Source organism: Somniosus microcephalus, chromosome 6 (genome assembly GCF_052327205.1).
Source record: "Somniosus microcephalus isolate GS21.2 chromosome 6, FLI_Smic_1.0, whole genome shotgun sequence".
Classification (NCBI taxonomy): domain Eukaryota; kingdom Metazoa; phylum Chordata; class Chondrichthyes; order Squaliformes; family Somniosidae; genus Somniosus; species Somniosus microcephalus.
Genome location: NC_140992.1, coordinates 103,875,844 through 103,881,843, shown reverse-complemented (window position 1 = coordinate 103,881,843; position 6,000 = coordinate 103,875,844).

Below are 6,000 nucleotides of genomic sequence, written 5' to 3'. Positions count from 1 at the left end.
GATTTAGAATCACCTGCAGACTGAATCTGTACAACCTCATGTAAAATACTTTCCAAAATATTAATTTTTCCAATTTAGCTTATAGAACTCCTACCCAATGCTTAATATTCAAGAGAAAGAGAAAAAAATGATTCAGGGAATACATCATATTTGATGTGTAGTATGTGTAGTGGCTCTAGATGTGTCATACTATACAGGCCAAAGAAAAAAGTTCTCAATAGGATTTAGTTCAGAACTGGTCAATGTACAGTAACGATATAATCACGACAATGTTTCAAAACTGCCACTAGGTGTCACCAATCGCTTGCTCTATGTGGAGCAACTCAGAACAACTTACGTAGAGCCGTAATAACAACAGAAAATGCTGGAAACATTCAATGGGACTTGCAACACGTGGAGAGAGAAACAGAGTTAACGTTTCAGATCGATGACCCTTCATCAGAACTGGAACTTTTTTCAGTTCTGACGAAGGGTCATCGTCCTGAAACATTAACTCTGTTTCTCTCTCCTTGATGCTGCCTGACCTGCTGAATGTTTCCTTCATTTTCTGTTGTTATTTCAGATTTCCAGCATCCGCAGTATTTTGCTATTACATAGAGCCGTGTTTTACAGCCGTGACACTCCTCGGGCAAGCCACAGGTGTATAATATGCCCATTTTTCTAATCATGGTTTTAAATAGTGTTAGAGATAAGATGTAACTATTCAGAGTGGTAGAAGGTGGGAAGTGGTGTTCCACAAGGATCAGTGCTGGGACCACTGCTGTTCACAATTTATATTAATGATTTAGACTTTGGAATCAAAAACACAATGGCCCAGAAATTCGGGTCAGGGGCTTCCCGCGGGTGCAAGCCCCCGACCTGCACTTACCTAGCGCGCCGGCCGTTGAGCTGTGGGCCTGCGTGGGATTCCAATCCTGGGCCTCCTCCAACTGCCGGCGCGCAGTGCTTGCGTATCCCAGGGGCGCAGTTAGTTCGATGCGTCCCCTGGGATCATGTGGGCCATGGAGAGCCAATGGTAGCAGGGAATGCTTCATTCATAAGTTTGACAGGAAGAGCTGTCAAACCTATAAATACTATAAGCCCCAAAACATCACTAAAACTTCAAATACATTTTAAAAAAAAACACATTTTTTAAATAAACTATATATTACATGAAATAACTATTTTAAACAATAATTTAAATTTTTGAAAAAATTAATTACATTTTCCAACGGGGCTAAAAATAAACTTACCTTTATTTAAATTATTTAAAAATAATAAACCTGTGGAAAAAATGTTTTCATTTTAATTAATTCACCACTTACCTTGTTAAAAGGAGGCCTTGCACCTGCTTTTTAAAAGTGTAACTGCTGGAGACTTACCCTCCCGGAGAAACCTGGAAAAAAAACGTAAGTTCAATGCGCACGCGCTGCCTCTCCACCGCACGCGTTCGACTTCTGAACCCCTTCTTTCAGAGGAACGGAAGTGCCGGTTTCCCGCACATGCGCAGAGCATGCAGGAAACCGGCACTTTCGTTGGGCCTACGCGTGAGCACCCCATGCGTACTCACGCATTGGGACCCGAAGTTCTGGGCCAATATCTAAATTTGCGGATGACACCAAATTGGGTGGGGGGGGGGGCGGTGGGGGCGGGGGTGGTGAATAGTCAATACTGAGGAGGGCTGCAACAAATTACAAGAAGACATTAATAAACGTGCAGAATTGGCATATAATTGCAAATGAATTTCAACACAGGTAAATGTGAGGTATTACATTTTGGTAAGAAAAATAGGGAGGTCACATATTACTTGGAAAATACAAATCTAAATGGGGTAGAGGAGCAAAGCGATCTCAGAGTACAAATACACAAATCACTAAAATGGGCGACACAAATTAACACGGCCATAAAAAAAGCAAACCAGGATGTAGGGTTTATTTCTAGAAGTATAGAATTGAAAAGTAGGGAAGTTATGCTAAACTTGTATCGAACCTTGGTTAGACCACACTTGGGGTACTGCGTACAATTCTCGTCGCCATATTATAAAACGGATATAGATGCACTGGAGAGGGTGCAGAGAAGATTTACAAGGATGATACCAGAAATGCGAGGGTATACCTATCAGGAAAGGATCAACAGGCTGGGTCTCTTTTCTCTTGAAAAAAGAAGGCTGAGGGATGTAGAGGTCTTTAAAATTATGAAAGGTTTTGATAGAGTGGATGCAGAGAGAATGTTTCCACTTGTGGGGAAGAGCAAAACTAGAGGCCATCAATATAAGACAGTCGCCAAGAAATCCAACAGGGAATTCAGAAGGAATTTCTTTACCCAGGGAATGGTGAGAATGTGGAGCTCGCTACCACGGAGTGGTTGAAGCAAATAGTATAGATGCATTTAAGGAGAGGCTAGACAAGCATATGAGGGAGAAGGGAATAGAGGGTTATGCTGATAGATTTAGATGAGGAAAGATGGGAGGAGGCTCGAGTGGAGCATAAACACCGGCATGGACTGGTTGGGCTGAATGGCCTGTTTCTGTGCCGTATATCCTATGTATTCCAATGTAATATTTGAAACTGTCCATAAACAATTATTGTTTGGAATATGCGGAATTGGATATGTAGTTGAAAAGGAGTATTTACAGGGCTATGGGGAAAGAGCAGGGGAGTGGGACTAATTGGAGAGCTCTTTCAAAGAGCTGGCACAGGCACGATGGGTTGAATGGCCTCCTTCTGTGCTGTAAGATTTCATGATTCTAAGATTATGATTTGGTCCCATGGAGATTTTACCTTGCAAGATTATTCTTCAATACACTGCAGTGGCTTTTAAGAAACATCCTTTCATGGCTCTGATATAATACACAGAACTTTTCTTTCATTGTTATTGAGTTGTACAGGAGTTTACAGACTTTCTATGGTCACTCCAGACTACAGAGCCAAAGTGCACATGCCGCTTTGTAGGCTCCGCCGTTGCATACATGCAGGGTTCCGTATACATAGTTCTTCATATGAGGGAGGGGATATTACTTGGCAGGTATCAGGTCATTACTCATCAGGGAAAAGAAAAGAAAGAATGACTTGCATTTATACAGCACCTGTCACGACCACCAGATGTCCCAAAGTGTTTTACAGCCAATGAAGCACATTTTGTTTGAAGTTGTAATGTAGGAAATGCAGCAGCCAAATTATACACACAAACAGCGATGTGATAATGACCAGATCATCGTTTTAGTGATGTTGATTGAGGGATAAATATTGGTTAGGACACTGGGGATAACTCCCCTGCTCTTCTTCGAAATATTTGCCTGCATGGAGGGTAAATGTTGACGTGGCTGGTTGGGCCGATTGGCCTGTTTCCATGTTGTAACTTCTATAACACGTAGTGCATGTGTATATTTATAAAAACATATAATAGGATGGATATGTGGTAATGATTACAATGAAAATAACCTCATGTAAGGCTCGGAGGATATATTCCTTGACTTTTGTTTTTGAAGTTTAGAACACCTTAAACCTTCCACGAGGTGATTTTTCTTGTAATCTCTTCCTCCCGCTCATTATTCTCTCCATTTTTTGTACAACACATCCATAAATCACAAATAATTAATTAGCCAGTTTTGTGAGTTTCCACCTTAAATTGGAAATGACATGGTGATTGAAACACAATCCTGAGCAGCGCTGGTCTGAGGGGAGTGCCATCTTACAAGCTGGCTATCCAGCACTGGCGCACTCGAGAGCTGCTGAAGTCAGGCGGGAACAACTTCTGTCACATATGTAACGATTGTCAGGCTAAGGACACTGAATTGAACTTGAGAGTTGATTCCAAATCAGTAGCAAGTTTTAGGAAAAGCTGTTCCTTTAAATTTGCACGGGTGAAAGCTCTGTTCTTAAAGTGGAATCGTCACCTCATTAGGGATTTCAGAACAGGAATAACTTGCTTTTAAAACGCAGTTGTAACACTGCCATTTTGGATAGCTTAGTTCTACTCAAGTGCTGTGTTTCTAACAGCGTCAGTTTCCACATGTACATTTTTTAGCTATTTTATTTGTTTTCATTATTTTTAGCATCATTTGCAATGTGAGAAGTAATGAATTGCATGCTGTTTACTAACTCAGCAAACTGTTACTTGCCAGACAACATTGCCCCTATAATGGACAATGACAAAGTACTATCAGTTGCCCGTCATCAGTTAAAAGCTAACAAGTACTTAACATGGCTGATGTAGTGATCACTCTCTCAGTGCTACTTTTCTATGGCAACTTGTACAAACAGAACGGTTTGTTGATGTGTTCTTATAAAATGTTGTTTTCAAGCAGTGAAGCAATGCTAAGCTTTCCTGCCATACATAGTCCCTGTGTTTAAAAGAACAAATGCTTTGTAGACTGATCATTCTCTTTAACAACAAGCTTGTCAGAGGAAACAAATGGCAGTTTGAACAAATTTAAACGGGGTTTCAATGTTGTACATTAAACCTTCAGAACCATGTATTTCTTGGTCACTAGGAGGAAATAAAATATCAGCAATTAATTTTGGTAAGAGTTTATGGATTGTTTCAGGTGAAAGCTAAGATCACTGAGTGCAAGTCATTGCTTGGTGTAGAGACTGAGTAAGGAGAGATTTCAGTGAGGAAGTTGTCAATGGACTCCAGGGTGGTAAACAGTGAGGTCTTTGAAGGACAGCTGGGATGGGTAGTAGAGGGTGAGATGCTCATAGAAGAAAGCATCGCTGGAGTAAGGGGAAACGTTGAATTGGGCTTTTGGGATGAGAGCCACAGTACTGCTGCAATTATTTGGAAGGGTGACTGCAGAAATCTGCAGCCATGTGGAGCATTCTCATAAACAAAGGAGTCACTATCAGGCTCAGCCTGTTAGATAGGAACATAGAAACATAGAAGATAGGAGCAGGAGTAGGCCATTTGGCCCCTCGAGCCTGCTCCGCCATTCAATGCGATCATGGCTGATCATCCAAATTCAGTACCTGGTCCCTGCTTTCTCCCCATACCCCTTGATCCCTTTAGCCTTAAGAAATATATCCAACTCCTTCTTGAATATATTTAATGTATTGGCCTCTACTGCCTTCTGTGGTAGAGAATTCCACAGGTTCACCACTCTCTGGGTGAAGAAATTCCTCCTCATTTCTGTCCTAAATGGCCTACCCCTTATCCTTAGACTGTGACCCCTGGTTCTGGACTCCCCGACCATCGGGAACATCCTTCCTGCATCTGGTCTGTCCAGTCCTGTCAGAATTTTATAAGTTTCAATGAAATCCCCTCTCATTCTTCTAAACTCCAGCGAGTACAAGCCCAATCGAGCCAATCTCTCCTCATACGTCATTCCTGCCATCCCAGGTATCAGCCTGGTGAATCTTCGCTGAACTCCTTCCATGGCAAGAACATCCTTCCTCAGATAAGGCGACCAAAACTGCACACAATACTCTAGATGTGGTCTCACCAAGGCCCTGTACAACTGCAGCAAGACATCCTTGTTCCTGTACTCAAACTCTCTCGCTACAAAGGCCAACATGCCATTTGCCTTCTTAACCGCCTGCTGCACCTGCATGCTTACCTTCAGCGAGTGCACAAGGACACCCAGGTCTCATTGCACTTCCCCCTCTCCCAATCTATTGCCATTCAGATAATAATCTGCCTTCCTGTTTTTGCCACCAAAGTGGATAACCTCGCATTTATCCATGTTATATTGCATCTGCTATGCTTTTGCCCAATCACCCAACCTGTCCAAATCATCCTGGAGTTTCTCGGCATCCTCTTCACAGCACACACGCCCACCCAGCTTTGTGTCATCTGCAAATTTGGAGATATTACATCTAGTTCCCTTGTCTAGATCATTAATATATATTGTGAATAGCTGGGGCCCAAGGACCGATCCCTGCGGTACCCCACTAGTCACCGCTTGCCACTTGGAAAAAGACCCGTTTATTCCAACTCTTTGCTTTCTGTCTGCCAACCAGTTCTCTATCCAAGTTAATACCTTGCCCCCAATCCCATGTGCCTTGACTTTACACGCTAATCTCT